This window comes from Diuraphis noxia, unplaced genomic scaffold, assembly GCF_037042655.1.
Source record: "Diuraphis noxia isolate RWA-SAM2 unplaced genomic scaffold, SU_Dnox_SAM2 contig0002, whole genome shotgun sequence".
Taxonomy (NCBI): domain Eukaryota; kingdom Metazoa; phylum Arthropoda; class Insecta; order Hemiptera; family Aphididae; genus Diuraphis; species Diuraphis noxia.
In genome coordinates, this window is record NW_028301712.1 from 69,191,609 (window position 1) to 69,215,210 (window position 23,602).

The 23,602-nt window shown below is 30.0% G+C and overlaps 1 protein-coding gene across 5 annotated transcripts in view; it reads left to right on the top strand.

Annotated features, from left to right (window-relative positions):
• The first annotated feature begins 9,827 nt into the window (after positions 1-9,827).
• The window catches only part of LOC107172425 (metabotropic glutamate receptor 3), a 77,778-nt gene continuing 64,003 nt past the window's right edge, over positions 9,828-23,602 (top strand). For 4 of the 5 annotated variants that reach the window (XM_089220680.1, XM_089220679.1, XM_089220681.1 and 1 more), the window contains exon 1: positions 9,828-10,112. The gene's annotated coding sequence lies outside the window, so the exon portion shown is untranslated. The remainder of the gene's footprint in view (positions 10,113-23,602) is intronic. The other variant, XM_015522717.2, reaches the window with a different exon arrangement.

Sequence of the window (23,602 nt, forward strand, 5' to 3'; positions counted from 1 at the left end):
TGCACAGTGGGACCAGTCGAAATTCTAATATAATTTATATGGGATTGCCGATTCGCCGCCGCAATTCGATTAACTAGGCCCCAGGTCGGGAATATTCATTATTATACACATAGGTAGGTACCTATATACAATGTGATATGTATCTATTGAAATTTGTTTCGTAACTAACCGTAATACACTACATTTAAATGAATTTACGATCTATTCGGGTCGTTGACCCCATAAAAAACGTCTATAGGTAGATACACCACTCTGTATTAGTGTATTATACAAATAACCAGTAATTTTACCATTTACAGTAAGTTTAGGTTTTAGTACGATAAAATCGATAATGTTCGTAATAAATAAATTGTATTTAATTAAATTTAAGGAATACAATTTATTATTCATGAATAAAATAATTACACTATAACAAATATACATTATGTGGCAATTATGAACGTTTGGTGTTAACTTGAATTGTGTTTTCTAAAAAGGTAAGACGTACGTCTTGTTCTTTACTGGTGCATTTACCCAGTTGTACTTCAATACTCCATGTTTTATTCCCGGTAGTTTTAGGTCTTCTCTGACTCGATCAATCCAATTTAATTCATATAATTTAAAAATTAGGTAATATAGTTGTTATTTATTTTTTATATTTATTACTGATATCTATCTCATATTGCTATGTATATTTGTTACTTAATGTTTAAGTACCACATTTAGTTGTGCTGCAGGGCCGTAGCTACGGGGAGGGTTTAGAGAGTTCAAACCCCCTCCTTTAATAAAGTAGAAAATGTAAACATGTCTAGCATATTGTAAAATTTTAAATGTTTATTTTTTAAAACTAATTAAATACTTAATATAATATTATATTAAATTTATAGTATAGTGCCCAAGGTGTATTGATAGGCCTGTAGTGCATTGTAATGATTGATAAGAGTTTAAACAATAAAACAAGATACCTAGAGACAAATTATTTCCAATCATTAAATGCATTTTAATATGTGGTTACCTGGAAATTTTTTTAAGAGGCAGTATGAAAGAGGTGTATAGAAAAAATTCCTGGCTACGGCCCTAAGTTGTAGAGCGATATCAATTGAAGTCAAGTGAATAGATAATTTATTAGTTCGTGTGATTTAAATAAGGGGCATCGAGGAAGAATATTGTATGGATTTCCAATCATACCATACCTTTAGGAGATATCTTCTTATTTTTAATTTTATATTAAAGTTCAAACCCCAGTTTGATATGAATCGATAAATGTTGATTTATTATACTACACATGTATCATAAATATATAAATGTGTTAGATGCAGAACGAAGGGAAAAATCTCTCATCCACTTTATAGTAACATTTATGGAAATGTATAGGTACATTGTATTGTTTAATTCACCCACTCGCGTATTCTATCACTATCCAAAGCCGCATTTACCAGTGCCAGCTGCACTTAGTGAGTCAGATACCAAATATGCCGAACGCTGTTGAGATCAGTGATCAACGACTTGAGTCATACAATTGTAAGAACACAAATGTCTATAAGTCAAGTACATGCTCTTAGACCAATTGTATGTGGACGTATAGTAGTAGACAGTAGTGTATAGTTGCAGCATGCTGTCAATATTTAATCGCTGTACCTATATTAAAATACTACGTAAAGAAATTACAATACACATAGAATCTCAAACAGAGATCAACTTAAATAAAGTGTAAAAAGATAGCACGTGATTTTCTTAATTTATGACTACGATTATTATTTCAATTATTGGCAATATAGGTACGAGTTGACTTATTGTTCATTTTTTTCCATCGCTGTTTTGTCAAAAAGTTCAATGCCCTCGAGATACCTATACGGCGCTATACCTATAATATAATTGTTGATTTTTTTTTTGACATCTTATGTAAATCTCCGCTTAACAATATTTTTTTGTACCTAGTTATTATGATATTGATGGCGGTAAGTTTGTTAATTTTATAACATAAATTCGATAGTTTACCAAAATATTATATTATATTTTATCATTTATTATTTTTTCCTTCGTACTGAACTATTGTTGTTCAAAAATATCGTAAAACTTTTAATAAGTATCGTAATATTTTTGAGTTCTTTCATAATTGACGGATTACATAATTGAGAATAATGAAGACGGATATTTTTCAATTTTAATACCGTATTATCAGATTATCTAAATATAAAATATCGTGGTACTTTACAGTTGTTGGTTTCGATCAAATCTGTCGGAATATTATTATTAATTTTTAAACGATACTACAGGTACCTGAAATCATGTCTATACTAAATGTTTGTATCTATATGACCCCTAAACCATAATACTATAGTATTAAAATATATTTTTGAAAAATATGAAATTAACGACAATTATTGCTGGGATAAAACCACAATGGAAGAAAAGAGAAAAGTGAGTTTGAAATGTTTAATGGGAAAAAGATAGCAGTATTAAATTAATTATACCAACATGGCAACATATTGAATACATTATACACGTATAGTACGTACGTGTCGTACATGAATGGGTTGTTATATGCGTTCACTTATTATAGTAGTGAATAGTGATCTTATTTTACACATTTCAATTTGATTTAATCATTATTGTTTAATACTTATAATCGAAGTTCAGTCAATCTATTCTAGGTAGTAAATTTTAAACTAAATCAAATTTGTTATTTATTTATAAATAAAAGTTTATAATCCAGAGCATATTAATTTAATTAGGTATATTATGACGGGTGACGGCAGATAAAATTATAATAATCTATAGCTATAGCCTATAGCATTGGCGCAACTTGGGGGGTGCAAAAGGGTCTTTAGCACCCCCAAGTTCTAATTTAGCACCTCTTGATATTTTAGATCTAACTATTATGTATAATTATAATGAAATAACATCAATTTTATGTTTTTAATAGTATATAGCACCCCAGTTGTCTAGTATCGCCTATGGCCTATAGATGCTAGATGTATATAGATTCTTTTTTTTTTCTTTTATATCGAGAGCCAGAGAAGGAACCGCGTTAGCATTATATACTTCTCTGATTCCCATCGTTTATTGATTACAATTATATCACTAATTATTAGCGGTGGGACAATCCCCCACTCACTAATATTACAACAAAATTTTACAGTTATGGGTACAATACTGGGAGGCTCTGCCTCCCTAAGGGCCTTCGGCTACGATAAATTGCTTAACTAGTTTGATGTCCGGATTCTGCGTCAGGATCTCACCACCGCACCTCCGCGGCCTGGTGGACTCGCTCCTCTTCTTCCTTGAGTGAGAAGATGCGTTCGACCATCCCATAGAACAGCCGAAATGACTCCTCCATGTTCCTTAATACAGCTGACCTTTCATCCGGCCATCCGGGTCTGCTGGAAGCTCGTCAAATGGCGTCCTGCAGTACACGGTCTGCAATCCAGTTGGGTGGACAGAGGGTCACGGAGGGTGTTCCAGTAGTAGCACTCAAATAGAGTATGCTCCACCGTGTGGACTGGCGGCCCTGGCTCTCCTGTAGATATATGACTGGAAACAGCGGTGTCCCCTTAGCGCCTGTGATATGTGGAACGTCAGTGGCCATCCCTCTGGAACTCCAGTACATTGCGCTCCGGGTCGAATGCCTGGAATATGTTATTTACAGCAGCCGAGGGTGCCAAGTTCCAGTCGGTGACAGCGGTCACAGGGAACGGGAGTCTGCTATCAGGGCTTCTCTGCCCCTGGAGTCCGTTTCTGGGTTGCGGATGCCGAACTTTTTCATGACGAGTCTGTATGGTCTTCCCCAGGGATCCGTGTCCACCTGAGAGCAGAGATCAGCCAGATGTATATAGATTATATACGAACGTATTATATTTTATACTACATATACAAGGCATAACAGATAGAAATGACTTTTGGAATAACTTTTGTTCAAATTAATATTTTTTATTTATTTATTTTTAGTACTGAAAAAAAAAATTAATTTAATAAAAATTTTTTGGATAAATTCAAAAAAGCTTATTTATGAGTCTGGTTATAAGAATAATTTTGATGTTAAAAAGATTTATCTAAGTCAAGTAGTTGATTTTTTAGAATTTTTTTAAAATTAAATATTTTTTGGTTAAATTAATGTTGAACCTAATAACTTTTTTAAAAATAGGATTTTTGAGAATTTGCTGACATGAGTATATTTTTTAAATTATTTACTTATCATATATACTACTATATACTACTATATATTACTTGTCATACGTTGAATTAGCATAATTTTTTTTTGTCAAATCTTTTTGATTCAGCCCGTAAATTCAGTTTCAGTACATCTATAGTATTATAATTAATCAGATTCTTGTAACTTTCTTAGAGGTTAGCAAAGATTTTTTGGTTGGGGGTGATAATTTTTTTATCTAGGAGAGATTTAATTAGGATCTTTCATTCCTTCATAAGTTTGGTAAATTGATATGCTAACGCTGTGGGTCTATATTGTTTTAGACTATACATAGAAACCTTCATCTGAAATACAATTTTAATTCATGGTTACAGCCACTACAGTAGACTGAAGAAAATTTTAAATTTTCTTGAAAACTTGAGGGTGTTGCAGATCCTTCAGTCCTAGTGATTTCGCCACTAGAATGAATATACCTAGCTTTGACCTAATTATAACATAACTTCTATCTTTCGAACTTACAATTTACATTGCAACACAAAATAATTATTAAGATTACATATTATATGGTTTTTTTTTAATAATATTATTTTTTTGTTCTTCCTTGTATATTTTTAATTATTTCACGTATTCTCATTTCAACATTACATTTCAAACTTACACAATACACGAATCCAACAAAAATATCATAAGTATTATATAAATTGTAAATTATTAACGTGGATAAAAAATTCAAAAACTTTTTGAATAATTCTACGGTTTGGTATCACGTTGAATAGAATGTACATACCGGCAATATACTACAATTATAAACGAATGCTCGTATTTATTTGAGCATTCGTTACACAACGATGTTTTTAATCCTCGAAAAATATGTTAAGGTTAAATAATTAGGTATGTAACCCAGATACGTTGTGTCGTATACGGCCACATTTTTGTTTTCCCGTTAACGCTTTTAAACCTCCCAAAATTATTACACTTATTGTGTTTTCTTTAAACTGTTTAATAAATATTATGTATATGACCGAGGTGATTATAGGAATGAATTTTCGGTAAAGTATATACAAAATAGGAATAACTTCCTATTTAATCGGGGTGAGACATATTACCCTGCCCTAGATATAAATAAATATTATCCACCTACCTTTATACCTACCGTTAGCTGCACGATTATCGGTAGTCTTACCTATATGAGCGTTTACGTGTATAAAATGCATACAATGGGCTAACTGTAAATGTGGGTTTAAAACCTATCCCATAAATCGTTTAGTCTTTATTGATGACGGTCTATAATATAATATGTACTATATTATAATCACCTAATCTAGGGAAACATTATATTTGTTATAATTTAATGAACATAAGTGAAATTTCTTACGTGAGAACGTGTGAAAAAAATTCGAATACCTAGTTATTAAATGAAATTAATGAGGGACCAATTATATATTATATTATACTCGTATATTTCTCTACTAGAATTTCGAAACGATCGAGAACGTGGAACGCAATATAATTATTTATTAAGACAATAAAATATGTTAATTTTTCTTTTTTTAAATACACACACACACATATATATATATATATATATTGCGTGAACTGGTAATTAATAAAATCATAACATAGAGTATAAATCATTTTTAATGTATCATATTATAAACTTTAAAATATAAATATTTACAATAGGTACTTAATTAAGTATTATAAAATAAAGTAATAAAATATTAATGTTTTAATAATTTTTTTCATTTTCCGTTGTAATTTTAGAATGAAGTAATTTTAAAGGAAACAAAAAAGTTTGTATAATTTTTTATTCATGCAATATATTAATTTAATTTATCATAATATTTTTCAAATTGAATTTTAATTGAATTAACAAATATAGATAATTTTTTCCTAGTAGTTCATAATAAAATTATGAAAATATATTTTATTTTGAGTTGATGTCTTATCAAATTCAATTTCAGAGCAATCATTATTTGTTTTAAAGTAGTTACGTGTGAAGTGATTTAAGAGTCAGTGTTTGGCATTTTGTTTTATATAAATATTATAGAATAGTCGATATGGTTTTAATTAAGTTATGATTTTCTAATAATTACTAATTATCTATGAGATAATTATTTTAAAGTGAGGTAATTACTTAACATGTTTGCTACTAACTGGTAGTTTATTTTTTCCTCAACACAGTAAATAATTGAAAGTTTGCTGAGGAAAACGTAAAATATTTATTCATAATGAAATTAATGTATATAAGATACATTTTTATTTATTGTTCTTGTAACATTTATAGAAATTAGTAGATGCCTATATATTAACGTTACAGTAATTATCTTTTTTATCGTCATAATATTTTGAATTGAAATATTTACTTACTTTTTTTTTTATTAGTTTTTTTGTGGCATAACAATAGGTATTATAGCTCATTTCCTTACCTTAATTACATGATATTATAATGTTGTAATAACATTATTTTGTGCAAAATATGAAAAATAAAATATTTGTTTGGTTTATAAGCCAAGTTTTTTAAAGTAAAGAACTTAGAATCATTTAGAAAGAATAAGTTTAAAGTTTAATTTAGGTTGTGCAGGTTAGCTTGTTCGAAATCAGTGTAAATTATACGTGGTGTAAAAGTCAAATTTAATTCACCAATTTTTTCAAACAAATCAGAAAATTTTTATATATTTTTGTAGTCTTACTTGTTAATAAAAAATTACTAGCGGAGTATAATTTGAATTTTTGCTCCATGAATAATAAATAATTGATAAAATGGTTTAGTACAACTTTTAAACATACCTAGGTACCATCAATATATAAAACGGCACATTCAGTTAAATATTTCAAATTAGTTTGTGTTGAAAATGCTATTGTATTTTTTCTGAATTATTAATTAACAAAAATAATTCATCTCGATATGTTTTGATTATACCTAAATTTGTTAAAGCCAAATTTAGTTCATTTAAATTTGTAGGCAACTTTGTGATCATACTTGAACGTGTATAGTGAATATTTTTTCTTATACGCATTGTGTCTGTATTAGTTAGACTACTTATATCTCCTTCGTGTAATTCTCAGTGTAAAATCTTACATGACTTTAAATATTTATTAAAATTAAATTTATAGCCATCAATTAAATATAGTTTTTTTTTTTCGCTAAACATATAATAATAATTTCCATCTTTTTTTTTGTCGTTAAATTGGTCTAATTGCCAACTTAATTGTATTAACTGATTGTCGAAAATTACAAATCGTATTTATATTGTTACATACTTATCAAATTATGATCATTTCTAATCGCTATTCACTAATCTAATCTCATTCCTCGGAGAAAATCCATAATATTATCGAATTTACTCTACTTAACTAAATATTACTATATTATATTTACTACAGTATAAACTCAAATGATCGGCTATTAAAACTTGTACGCGTGCAATTCCAATCTATCACCGAAAATACACGCACGAAATTCGAACCTGTTTCGAAAAATACGGTATTTCGATCGGTTGTCAACCACATCGCTTTTTTTTTGGCAATTCGGATGTAGCCAACTAATCACAATACTGATGGAGATATTACAAATTTATGAAATCTTTACTAATACGGCGTTTTCTATAGATTAACATATAGACATTCATGCATAGATGATTAGCTACAACTTACAAGTCATACTTCCATTACTATAGAACTATAGACAATATATTGTAAGGCAAATGCATTAAACGCATTATTGCATTCAAGGTTTTATGATGTTTAATTTTTAAAACTAAAAATATTAACTATGTCCTATAAGACTAAACAAATTATAATTATTTTTAATTATATTAAGCCACACAAAACCTAAAGATAGTAAAACAATCAAAATCAATCATTTTTATTCAACAGTTCAAATCTAATAGAAAAATCTTCATACGCCGAAATTACATTTCACACGCCTACACCCGAGACCCGAGCAACCCCTTTCCATCATCCCTAAATCCCTCGACAATGAAAATCAATTCTTAACTCTCTTCTAATTGTACAGTTATCCTTGTTAAATAAAATCCCACTCCCCACCACTGCTATTCCACAACACACACACAAATCATACCTTCAGTACATACATATCATATTATTAACATATCTAATTTTTATATTAAGGAGTTGAGTTTATGATTTTCTTATTATTAATATTGTAATTATAAATTATAAGATTGATTCATATTAATGCCACATCCTTATCTTGTTGTTCAACTAATTGTTGAGCTATAATAACTTTTGGTTGAAGCTAATACAAATTTAAAAAAAATCAATATTTATTTTTTTTTATTGAAACTATTAGATTTCTTAAAAAATCTAAAATTTGTATACTATAATGCTAATGTTCGGTTGCTATTTATCAAACATTTTGAAGTTTTGATTTCGACTCGGAGTCTGGCATACGACAAGGCAACCAATGCTAATATTTTACGATAGATCATATATATCAGTATTATGTTATGTTGTGTGTGTTATAATAAAATGTTTCATATCGGAATATAATTTATAAATTTGAATTTAAAACTATTGTTTTTTTTTTTATTGATCCTAATAACATTGGCTACTACAGGCCATTAGTTTACATTATTGTATTAACATATTGTTTACGATATAAGTTTTGCTTAGATTAAGTTCGATTAGATATAATAATGTTATTCATCATATTGTGTCCTTTTCAAATAATATTTTATTGTCAATAGTTATATGGGCTTTATTTTGTTCAGGACATTATTTCGATTCAATTCTAAGACACGTTTGGGTAAATACACATTATAAAGAATGTTGATTTAAGAATGGATTAAATTTCTTAGGGTAGTTTATATTATCTGATTTTTCTTTATTATAATGAAAATATGGGTAGGAAAGATGTCAAATCACGATGTGCATTATGTTTTTGAAAAAAGGTAAGTAGTACCTAGGAAGTTGTATACCGGCATAAGCGCTGCGTTCGGAGAAAAAATATTGAAATTGATTGGTGATTTTTGATGGACAAAATTGTTTATATTATCAATAAATAAACTAAATTAGTTAAAATGATTATAGAAATAGGTATCTGTAATTTAATTTGTTTATTAGTAAAATAGTATTTTGCAGTTAAAAATATTAATACAAAATTATACTTATTATTCCAGAAAATAATGTATTATACTTAGATCGTGTATAAAAATAAAAAATAAAAATATAAGAAAAAAAATGTGTTATTTATGTGTTAAACATAAACACGAAACATGAATATAGACTTTATGATTTAAAATATCTAAACGAATGGAATAATTCTAGGTTTTGGGTTTTATATTATTCAATTATTATTGTATAATATTAAACCCAAAACCGGGAAAAATATAATCTTAAATATTATTAATAACGGAAATGCGAGAAATACCCAAACATATTGTATACGGTCAGCAAGCGGTATCGTCGTAACCCGTAAGTACAAAACTAAGATTAAACGTTCAATTAAAACCATAAAAATGTTTCTGTTGTGAAAGGGTCTGATGTAAGTACAGAAATAAATAAAATATTTTTTTAAGACTACCTATATGTCATATCACGTTTTTTTTTTTTTTTTACCAAAACGACCGTCCAATGAAAACGAGTACACGTCTCGTGTCTCGGGAGTCACCGGGGAATTCGTGGTAAGCCACAACTAAGGATAACTGACGCAGCGCGTGAGCAGTCGGGTACTCGGGTATTCAGTATCTTCTTGCGCGCCGGCCCACTCACACGCGCGCCGCGTGTCAACCACCACCGAGTGTACACCAATTGCACGTGCTTCGCCGAATCGTGTTCAATAATTTTATTTTTATTTTTGTATAGTCGTAATTTTTTGTGTCACTGGTTTATGAGTTTTTTATTTAACATTTTTTTCTTCAAACATATGAATAAAAAAACGCAGGACAAGAGGTCAAGTTGTCGATTGACGAAACATAATAGTATTATCTACTTCAGACAATTTATTACATATTTGATCGTAAGTTTCAGAAACCATATTACTATTTTTATAACATTTTAATTATATCAATAACTAATGAATGCTGAATCATGAACAACTACCGAGTTGTTCAATTTCAAAGTTGATCTATAAGTAGGTAATTAATATTTTTATTCAATTAATTCGAATTAAAAATAATAATTGTGTCGATGAAACTCTGTCATTGTTAAAAGTACATGTATAGTTTTATTAGTCAATAATTATTTCGTTCGTTATTTGAATTTTTTTTTGTTATTGAAATTTACTTTTGTAGTTTTGTACACGTTTTACCGGCAAAATTAGAGCGTGACCGAGCACCTTGTGTTGGGTGGCGATTAGCTGATGGTGACTCTTTCTTTTAAAAAATACTTTATTTTCACGGTCGAAAATTCAAAATAAATCTTTATATAATTATAACGTACTACTTTGTTTATTTCTATTCATTATTTTGTGAATTTTAAATGAAGTTAACTAATTTAACTGACTTATACAAATTACCTCACAATTTGAGGATTCGAAGGTATGTCTTAAATACAAAAATGCAGTTATAATATAGTAGTGTAATACAATTTACTGACTAATTACTATACATATTTAAAATTTTAAAACGTATTTAACAATAATGACGTAGGTTTTTTACCATATTATTTGAATTCGGCCAAATTCGGAATTATTATCCTAAAATTAAACAATGCATCACACCCAAACGTAATTTCATAATTATTTCATTGGCGTTTTAAAAATCATGCGATGTGATACGTATATTTTCTACCGAAAAGTCAGCCAATAAAATTCAAAAAAATGACTGGACAAGAAACATTGAATTAACTACATAACATAATGTATGAACTTAAAAAAAAGAATTACTTGGACTATATTTTGCGGGAATTTCCTTATTGATTTTTACCGGTTTCATATTTACATATCATCTTTAATTATACATTTTTAATCATACACTTTTTTGGGATGGGTTGTAAAATATTGATTTTGCGATTTTGCAAGGAAAAGCTACGGACGTGATTTACGCGTTCGAATAAAAAATATTTACGCATATATACAAAACATACATGTTCCACAATTTACACAACAAATTAAAAATTTGACGCAATTTACAGTGATTCATAATTTTATAATGAAGTACGTTGTTTTTGAAATATAAATTTACACTTTTGGTGTATAATATTATAACAATGTGTATAGAATGAAATTATCTTTAAACAACATATTATTGTGATTTTTAATAAATTTGATTGAACACTAGGTGTAGGTGTTCAATTATATCATAATAACTACATATTTATTATGAAATCCAGTTTTTAGAAAAATAGTATCTCAACTAAAGATATTTTAATAATGATAATAACGTGATAAATTCTAATTACCTTAAAGGTAAAATACCTAATCATATTTTTTTTTTATGCCAAGAGTTTATTAGACACATATATTCGCTACATTTCATTTTCGTCTATCGTTTTCAGTAGGTACTTTATATTTTATACTGTTACTTTATTTACTGACTTAGTAAATCGGTAGGAATGATATGATATACTATTTTCTTTTTGAATTATTTAATTCATTAAATTGTATATTTATGACTTTTTTCTATTAAAAAAAATAATATATATTCTTTAGTAGGTACCGGTCGTCAACCTTCTCCGTGTATTGTCACTGCGTTTAAGTCTCTCCCGGGGTTACATTTATGTATGAACGGATTACTTGCCTATAGTACGTTGTATTGAATATAATATGTATTAAAATTGAATTGTGCACCGAATTGATTTGCCAGTCCCTTAAGCATTACAAAGTTAAATTACATTTGGTAACTAATATAATTCGGTAAAGCGACCCAAATATACATAGCTATTATAGCTAAGTACATTTTGACAAATGAAGGTCAAAGTATATTGTTATATTGGATATTTTATGGTATAAATCAACGGTCCCCACTACGCGGCCCGCGGGCCACATGCGGCCCTTTAGTAACTTTAGTGCGGCCCGCACTAAAATTAAATTGTTCATTCTAAAATCCAAAATTTTAATTGTAATTTATTTTTAATGGTAAAAATAATACAGTGGGATTTTGGAATACACTTGAGGAACATCAATATCCTTCCCTTTTATCAAACGTAAAAGGTATTCTAACAATTTTTGGATCGACATATTTATGTAAGGCTGCTTTTAGTTAGGTAACATTTATAAAAAACAAATACAGAAATCGTTTGAGTGATGTGCATTTGGACGATTCGCTGCGGTTGTCAACATCAAATACAACCGTAGACATAAATAAAATTATAAAAGAAACAGAAAGGTACCGTCCATCAACATCAAAACAACATTAAATCAAATTAATTAATTTTAATTATATAACTATCAGTATTAATCTAATAATTTAAAAAATATATAAATTTAATAAACTAATATAATAGGTAATATGAATAATTTGTATTTTGTATAAAATAAACTATGAATTGAAATTTAAAATTGTAATTATAAATCCAAGAAAAACATTTATGTCATTCACGTACTTTTTCCTACAATACCCTTTCCTAACAATATTGAATATATATATATATATAATTTTTATGTTTTTTTAATTATTAAAAAAATAATTAAAAATGTATGCGGCCCGCAAATAACTTTCAAAAATTACATTTGGCCCATTCTACAATCCTAGTGAGGACCGCTGGTATAAATTATAAATATTACCGATATTTTGAAACGCATAAGAATAGTCAAAATGATTACCTAGTTTAGTTGTAGTACGATTTAGTATAGGTAAATAGTATAATTATAATAAATTCGTAGATCAAGAAATTATAACTATTTATACGTAAAATGTATATATAATCATACATAATATTATATTATAATATACGAATCACGAGTTTAATTATAAGTATTACGTATTTAGTTAATGGGTGGGTACCTAATAGTAATCGTTGATTCAGTTCAATATGGTTTATCGAGCACTTTTTTTTTAACTTGACAACTACCAGCGTGTTTGTAATGTGTACGTGTGTGTTCGTATGTGCAAAAGGTATGTGTATAATGTTCATGACAATACTCGCATTGGCCGGAGGTCGTCCCATAAATCAAGAGACATTCATGATGGCACCGAGAAGAAGCAGGTCCACTAAGAGATTTTACGAATAGATAATATAATATCAAACGGCTGGTGGTGGTGGTGGAGGGGGAGGGGAGGCGAGGGCGAGGGGAGAGAAATACGGTCTGGACATTGTTCTCGCTGTAGGTCGGGGGATAAATGAACTCACGAATCGATATGTGCTCTGGAGACATTATGTTGTTATTTTTTGTTCTCAGATTTTATATCCTCGTCCTTATTTTTTCCCGTACAACAATACGAGAACCATAATGTACCACCAATAACCCTTGAACAATTACTATTGTAAATTATTATTTTTCGTGAAATTTTACAATGTCATTTCCGGATACTTGGGTTAACAACACAATATAGTATCTGGAAAAAAATCAAATTCAAGTGGGTTGAAAATATAAAAATAATAATAATTTCAATAGATCTTGGTGAATATTGCCATTTTCTCGGTATGAACATCGGACAGTTCTTTGCTGATCATTTGTATGTATACGAGCCACCCTACTGTCCCTACTAACAATGTATTATGTATTCAAAATACTTAGTATGTATATAATTTCTTTTTGCGATTATCTAAATCTAAAACCTGTTTGTTGTTCAATTAATATATTTTTTGTGTATATCGCATATAGTGGATTTTTAAAATAATTTATAGAGTAAAACGTTGTATTTATTAAATTGTTTGAAGTAATTTTTAACAAATATCTATATCCAATAAAAATAAAACAACTATTATTTACGTAAAAAAGTAATAAAATTTCTATAAAATAATGAATTTAATAATAATATAGGCATGGAGTAATTGTTTACAATACTAATTTAAATTCCAATTATGTATAATGACATTCATTTTGTAGATATTTGTAAGTTAATAGGTGTACATATTTGAATGTTTCCAAGAACAAAATTATCATTAAACATTTGCAATTTACTAACTTTTTTTAAAATTTAATGTCAGTTTATTGTTTATTATGTTTGTACCATTCTATATGAGTTTTGTTTTATTTTTTTACAAGCATTTATTGTTTATTGTTGAGACGCTTATATTAATTTATTGTATACAGTCTACACGCAGGAAATGAACTGCGAAAGGTTAATGCTTATTGCAATTTAATTATCCTCAGTATGACGACATTTTGTTTTATTAATATTTTAATACATTTGAGTTTGTTATTATGTGCACACGCACATCACTAAACACAATATTATATCATTATTATTTAACCGTACCGTGCTACAATACTCCAAAAATATATCAAACAGAAAAATCATTAAAAATAAATAAACAATTTTACTGATGCTTTAATGGGACATTGGTAGGTATGTGCTCATTGAATAACATAATTTAAAATTTAATTTGATTTTCAACATTAAATGTAATATAAATACATTATATAGTCACCATTCGGCATTCGTCGTTACTTACACTACTTATTATAGTTAACACAAAAATAATTTGTTTCGTAATATACAACATGTTTGAACTTCAAAGAACAACAAAACACAACAATTAAATTAACATTTCAGTATCATATTTTATCATTGACAATAAAATATTTTGACGTTTATGCGTCTATGCAGTCGCCTGGGTGCAAACGTTTTCTGTTACGCCGGAAGTGTCCAACTTGATCTATGTATACATTACTGGATTGCTTTTATTTATCATTTCAATTTATCAATGTAAAGTTTTTTTTTTAAATTTATAATTCTCTCACAGTATTTGAGAGTAGCTCTTGAAATGCTTGGCAGTGGAATCAAATTTATTGTTCAGGCGTATAACACATATTGGTACCGACGGTACCGTATTTGTGTTTAATGTATATTATTTTTTTTTATTCTCGGAGGAAGCTGTACCTATATATTGGTTGGATACTCTCACATGTAGATACTATACTCATTTTTTTTTTGTTCGATGAAAAACGGCCCAAGGCACGAAAAGTAATTACTTGTTGCGTTTAATGGCGACAATAAACATTTTTTTCTTCTCTTACGAAACAATGAAATCGGATTCAATGAAAAGAGTTATGTAGAGTACTCCCTTATGTTATACAATACGTGTTATACATGCAAAACAAAAAACATATAATACAAATCTCCCGTCGGTTTCTTCAAAACGGCTTTTCGGGTCCAGAGAATTTGTTTTTCTTCTTCTATTTCTTTTAATATTTCAAAGGTACCGTGTAGTATTAGTGTGTGCGTGTGTGTGTGTATTATCAGTCATTGACACCGGGCACACACATCTCAGATATATACGTAACATAATAATAATATATAATACCGTCCATAATATTATGTGCCTACCTATATGGTCTTTGACGATTATACTAAGTAGTAAGATGTAGTCCCCTTGCCGGCGGTTTCTCCACTCACGATCTCCATCTCCGGCTTTTTAATTATGCTCCGAGTAGCGCACGAATTCTAAAGTTGAAAACCCGCTCACCGTCCATTATTTTATATATATTATTATACGGGTTCCCTTATACTGCAGTTTATTATCACCACTCCGCATAAAGTTGCAGACGAGGAGGAGCGGAGGGTGAAAAAATAAAGTCGCGGTGCTGCCGTTGTGATACCATCTGCAGGATCACACCACCTAATAGACATTTTATATCAGTTAGGTACAATATATATTTAAAGGATCTATGACTATGACCCGGGTCAATAAACTTATACGCATTTGAAGTGTGGCCTAACCACCGCCACTATACATTACATATATATATATATATATATATATATATATATATATATATATATATATATAAATGTACATTGTTTTTATTAAACTGTTTTATTTTGTACTGAGATTCGATGTATTTAATGTATAAAATAATAGGTATACAATTTATCTGCAGACATTAATATATATGTTTTGGAGTTTTAATTCATATAATATAATTTGCTGTGCTAGCTCGTGTTATTTTTAGTTTATGACCTATTTTTCTATAGCATTGAAAATATTTTTTAGATAAAGTTCCGCTATAGTCATCGATCTGTTCCATACATATTATACAGTTCAATTTTGTGCATTGGTAGCATAGGTTATGGTATATACTTTACATAATATCAAAATATGGTTTTTTTTTTGTTATCTGTATATAATCATTAAATAAGAATAGAAAATTGATTGTACATCATTTTTTCTGTGTGTACGTTTAATTTAAATGGATTAATGGATCGGCATATTATATTTTGACCTGAGGTTGTTCACACAAGCACGAATTAAAATTCGGACACAAACACCAATTCGCGCCGTATTGAAACGAAAATATTCTAACAGAGCTTAAAACGTAATACTATACGCTTACGTTATCTTATTGCAGAATTATTTCACGACAATAATACGTAATGCTTATCGCGGATGATAATTAAAACTAAGTGATCATAATAGTTTATTATATCAGGTGGAATTATTTTGTTTATCCTCGTCGTAGTGGATTTTTCGTTAATTTTCGTTTCTTATTTATCGTACATTATGTACATCATAGGCGCAACTAGGGGGTTGCTTCGGGGTGCTTAGATCAAAAACACCAAAAATTGAAAAATTAGATGAAAAAGTTTTTTTTGGTTTTCGTTAGGTTGTTTAAATATTGAAAGAGATGTTGTTAATAAAATTATTTCTTCAGAAATATTGGAAATATATTCCAATTCCACTAATATAAAAGAAAAATAGTATTATTGTAAAATAGTATATTATATATTATGTAAACATAGTAATATTTCCTAACCTTTGAGATGATTGTGCCTCATGTAAGTGACTGCTAAAAATGTAAATTGTATAACTATTTTGACATCAGTTATTAAAAATAAAATATTATTTATCTGGATATACTAGGTCATTTGAATCACCTAAATAATAATATAGGTAATATGCATTTATGAGGTAAATATTAGTGTGTTTATGTTTTTATAATGCCTTTAAGACCGGTTATAGTAATTATAAAATTGAAGCATGGTACTTGGGGTGAGGGGGCGTTGGGGCGTAGCCCCCACGGGTCTGTTCCATCTACATAATTTTAGCACCCCCAGTGTTTGGTCTCTAGTTGCGCCTATGATGTACATCAATATACTTAATACTTAATACTTGTGATAATGTGCTGTCACATTATGCACCTTATAATAGTAAAAATATTAAAACACACGGATGTTCATTGTTCTTCTATATACAATTATCTTTTGACGGAGATGATTTATACAAGTCTTATATCGTATAATAATTAAACGTTTGCGTTAATAATTATTGTGACTATATATTAATGTGTTGATGTGATTTTTGTACATAAAAGAAGCTAACAGATTATAGAAAGTTTCGGTGCTAATATTGTATTTATTAGTTGTCCATAATAATATGCACAGTCGCGCTCAGCCACAACATACCTATGTAGGTACGGACATTCATAATATTATATTATAATGTTACGGGCTAATAAAATAAACCTAATCGATACATATATTTCGAGGACAATGATCACTCTACATATTATATACTCGCCGTCTGAGTTCACTCCGAGACGATTGGGGCGCGCACAGAAGGAGTATAATGGACTTGTGATGACAATAAATCTTGCCTCCTCCCCACCCCCCTTTCTTCGAGCCCGTTGTTCCCCGTCAATATTTCAAGCGCGGTTCAGTTTATATCGCATGTGATTATAACTACCATTATTAACAATATGAAGACGGCGACGATGTACTACCTGCAGCTACTATAATATTTGTCCTGCACGGTATAGAGCGTCTAAGATACGGTCGGTGGTCATTCCGAGTCAAATCGATTATGTACGCGGCCGAAAGTGTTTACCGGGCTCGTATATATTTATTATGTACTCGTATACCTACTATAAATAAATAACACGAAAAGAAAAGAAAAAGACCGTATTATTTTTATATATATAGTGCTCGGGAAGTGGGCTTCGGGTGACGGTCAGTGGCTATATATTTATATATATATAGCCATATAGGAAAGGATGTGTAAAGAAAAATATTATATATTATTATGAAGTATATGGGTGTTCGCGTGGCTTATTTGTTAATTTGGAATCGGGTTAATAGCCGAAAATATCGTTACACAACATCTGGTCCTCGGTGACCTTGCAACATACTCATTTCCCATGGTAATCCCAATATGTGTGTGTACACCTAAGGTAATATATGAATGGCCACCACTCAAGTGCACACCCGGTCGAATGGGCATAGCCGGGGATGGGCGGCGGCCCGCGGCTGCACCGGTAGTAGCTATATAGTGTGTGATGATTTCGTGGTAAAACACTGGAGATTAATAATTTGACGTCCGGCGAGTCGTCGTGATAAAATCGTAATCTATCGTAATACTACGGATAATATCATCGCTGCAGTTTTGTAAACACACGTAAACGCTGTTTTAATAATTTATAGTGTATGGTCAAACGAAACGTTTTTCGAGAATTAAATCCCCACACACTTATTAGTATGATAGTAATATATTCAAATATAATGCTACAATGCATATACATAGGTTACCCATATATGACTGAATTCAAAGCGTATAATATAATATTATAAAAACGAAGATTAGAGGTGTCCAAGGTTTCTAAGAGGATATAATATTTTGTAGTTATAAAAATAGTTAATTAAAGTTTTTGAGTAGATTAAGTTTTTTTAATCGATTCAACACTACCACAGCGTGTGGTTATATAATATACGCCGGCGATTTTATTATTTTAATCTGCTCGAAAAAATGAAATAAAGCGGCGTGTGTATAAATTATTTATACATTCACAATATGCGGAAAGTAAAAATTAATCAACAAATTATAGTAGATACCTATAAACATTGTTATTGATTAAAATGACAATTTTTTTTTTTTTATTAAACGAAAAATATCCTTTGTGACATGGGACATTGGGTTAAAATGACAAATTGTGTTATCGACAATATTCACTTTATTATATATTTAGTTTTCATGAGAATATGGAAACTGCTTATGTGTAGCTCTGCAGCGTTTTACAGCTACCGGAAGCAAAAATCATCAGGTATAAGAATATTTTTCCCGCAACTACAATGACTTATAAAATAGGTATTATATATTATGTATAAATATGGTCAATAAATAATTATTTTCCATTATCCAATTTAAATTTACTATCCACGTTAAATTTATGAAAGGCATCTATAATACGATTAATACGAGTATAATATGTTATATTGCCTCGGGGACTTGGGCAAGAATTATTTAAATATCTATATACGTATCCCATTTTAAAACCATTTCACTTTACAATGTTGAGTATACCGCAGGAAAATGGAAGAATTTTAATTTAATTTATATTTCCTTTATACTTCTCATTTTCTACACTATAATTCATGTCTACATACATCACGTCTAATAATGTAATTCAATTTTCGAAAACCACGAAAGTAAAAATCCATGAATAATTCATAAGCAGCAATAGTCGGAATATTGTTTCTCTGCAGTATAGGTAATAGTTTTGTTTATCATACATATTTGAGATTTATCAATTTATCTCTTGTATAGTCCTGACAAAAACATGCCTATTAATGTTGATGCGACTTAAAATCAAGTTTTAAACAAACAAATTGGTTATTTTTTGTACGATTTTTCAAGGAATCTTTCTTGATAGAGTAATTGACTTGATAATATCTATGATATACATATGCATGTTATTATAATGTTGTATATACATGCAAATTTTCAAGTCGACTGGAATTTATTTTGTCTGATGCCCGGCGGCTAATCCTAAAGGAAAGTTGTATAATATCGTTATAAAGTCGTTTATATTTCCGCTTTTTCTTTCGGTCCCTATTATACCTACCGATTAACTTTTCTATTTCGTATATACATCCAAGGTCTTAAAATTTTTCGTTTCTACACACCTCTGCCACCATCGCAGCCGTTCGAATATTACCATTTTAACGGTGCTGCAGTTCACGCGATCCACATCGTAACGAGTGCCGATTAGGTATCCGATCTAGCTGTATAACGTGTTATCGTGACTTGTGTTGTAAATTATCGCATCGTCAAATGGCCCAATGACTTTTATATTGTAATTTCGTTCTGCAGGAGTGTGTGTGTGTGTGTTGTGTATTATGGCTAACTGTCTCGTCTGCGGCTGTGTACGCAGTCATTATGGCTGTCGGCCGATCATATTATTATATAGGTGTAGATACCAATGTACCATACATTATTATTATTATATTCGTACTGTACACATTATATAAAAAAAAAAATGTCGTCTGGGGATTTTATCTCCCTCGTCTGCCGTCGATCGTTTCACAACACGCTGCAGTGGTTGTCCGCGTGCGATATACTCTCGGGGACGTTGTTATAATTTATAATCCACTTAACGCAAAAAAAAAAAATAATAAATACCTAGAAATAACGACAAAAAAAAAATTGTCTCGAGACAATGGAGAGTACGTGCGTAAACATCTCTGTGGCGCGTATATAATAATAATATTATATTTCATTTAAATAATAACAATAACAATAATAATAGTAATAATAATCTCCGTATTATTACGATATTCCATATTGTTACAATGCGACTTATTGACGGTATATATATGATAAAAAATACGCTTTCTCTGAAGCATACTCGCCCCATACAGTACTCGTATAATAAAAATAATAATATACAACCATATTATCGTACGTTTACCGTCGTCGTAGGTGTCGCACGCGCCTCGAACAATATATTATTATTTTACAATTATATAATAATAATAACATGTCCCTCGTTTATACATTATTATCATAACCGACGTGTACCCGTCCCCCGCGCAGCCTTGACACTGAAGTCATAAATATATATTATATATATCATATAATTTACTCCTATACCTTACATATATATATACGTGTAGTAAGTGTCTATGAGTTATTAGTTGCTGTGCCTATATTATAATATTTGTGTGTACATTTTACACGTAGTTCTTTCTATCTTTCTATTCTTTTGCTGAACGCAATGTATAGAAATGTTTCGATCGCGATAACGAGTGTAGAAAATATGAACTCTGGTGCGACGGGGGCGTTTAAAAAAAAAAAAACGAAAAAAATTTGATCACAACAGTATAATTTATTAAAGAGGCCGTGGTAGTGTGAAGTGTGTGCGCATACATTTTACCAACTTTCTTATGAAAATTCAGAAATAATGTACATTAAATACTGTGCACCAATATATTTATATCGTATCGTTCATACAGTATAATAATATAATGTTTAAGAATTCGGATGCCATGACGAAGGATTCGCAGCATAGCCATGGAAATATAAGCGCGATGCGCATGTGCTGCAAGTATGTTCTATATGGGAACAGAGGTAGTGTCCTATAAATATTATAATATATTATTATACTCGCCGGATGATTCAATTATGGCGTTAATCAGCGAACACTTAAGTAGGTAATTAAAATAATTTAATGGCACGAAAATTAAAGCTCAAAACAAATTAATGTGAAGTTTTCTTACAAAAAATGTAGGTTCTGCAGTTACCACGCCATTACCTATATAATATTCAAGAAAATCTACGTTTTGTACTGTATTGAGTCAATACGAGTGATGAGGTAATCATTGTTTGGGACTTCTGAAAAACTACGAAATCAAACAAAATATGACGTTTAAGTTTTAGCGAGACGTTGATAAAAAACACCCTGTCTGATTGAAACCAAATTCCTTGCAGAGGATAACTGATAGTGATTATGTGGGGGTGATGAGAGTAGTAGGAAGAGGACGATGTCAATGCGCGCAACCGGTTGTCGTTCAGGCTGAGAAGAGGTGTCGGAAAACGCATACGATTGTACTATACCTATACATTATACATATATATACCCATACCTCCCGCTGTTAATTTGTATTAATTAGATAGAGAGAAACGTGTGTGTGCGTGTGTAGTATTAGTGATGGTAGTGAAATAAAATAATAGTACTATTTGGTCATTCCCCTCACAGTAATGATAATTATTACGAAGCGCGGTGAACGAAAACCACTGACGAGCGCGAGCGCCTGAAAACGCTTTGCCACCGCCATTTCAACGCTGGTTAATTGCCACTGTTGCTCATTTGCATACCGATTATGTGGTATACTGCTATACGCCAATGAATATTATGCTAATTTATTTTACGCTTTCGACACGTTTACACCTTTTGAAACGACGTATTATGCTCTTCAAGTTTGTCTACTTGCGTAAATCGTGTAATAGAACGCTTTTAATACTATACTGCAGCAGTACATTTTAATATTATGTATACCTATTCCCATAATTGTTTTTCGAGTTGAAATATTCTAAATGATTTTATCAGCTATATATTAGTCATAAACGCGAGCATTCGGAGTTAACATTGTAAAATAATTTACAATTCGTTTAGGTTACCTTTTATAATATATAGTACCTACCTACACGTCATACATTTATAAATTGAAGGTATTTGAGATTTTTTCCAATGCCGCGCGTTTTGTAGGTTTTATTATAATACTATTCTAACTTAATGTTTTGTGCAATTATTATTATCTCTAATTATAAAATTCTCACGTATCCCCCCCCCAGGCCCCCTACGTAAATATCTTTGTCTTTATTATTAAATATTTTCATTTCAATATCTTTTACGAACGACGATATTATACATGCAAACGGTATTGTTGGCTGTGAATATTACAATAGGGAGGTACGTATATAGAGTTATACTATCGTCGTGTATTATGCATTATTATAACGCTGTAGTGTGCTTAGGCTCTGCGCGTGGCAATATCAAAGTATATACCGTTATTGCGTATAGTTACAATAACTATATATAATGCGTCATCGTCCACAAATGTCCGTGTTGTTCTTATACAATAAATAATAATATTATACTACATAATATACGCACAGGGTGGCTGACTCTATAGACGCTACTGTTATTACGAGACAAGAAACGCGCAACACAACCAGCTCGTCGATTGCGGAGTGTCGCAATTTGTCTCTCTGAACTTGACTATTGTCATTGATATAGTAAAAATAATTTTCATAAATTATGATTTATCATTAATAATATAATCATTGGTTATATTATATGATTACTGGTGTTATAATATGAGCTGAAGGTATAGGTAATTTATAATATAAGCTAACGCTTAGAAGGTGTCCGCAATAGTGTTATATATAGTAATATATTTATCAATTGAAATGTATTTATTGCGGACGTACGCTCGTTATGTTTGTAAATAAACTTTTTCTCCATTAACTCTATATTTCGCTCATCAAAATCAAAGTAGAAGACCACCTACAAGAGACGAAAATTGCCGTACAGTGTCAACATTTCCAAACATATATGTCCACACACGAACTTGCAATGAATGTCTTCCCATATGTGTTAAATTCACACGTCCATATCTCTCACAAAAT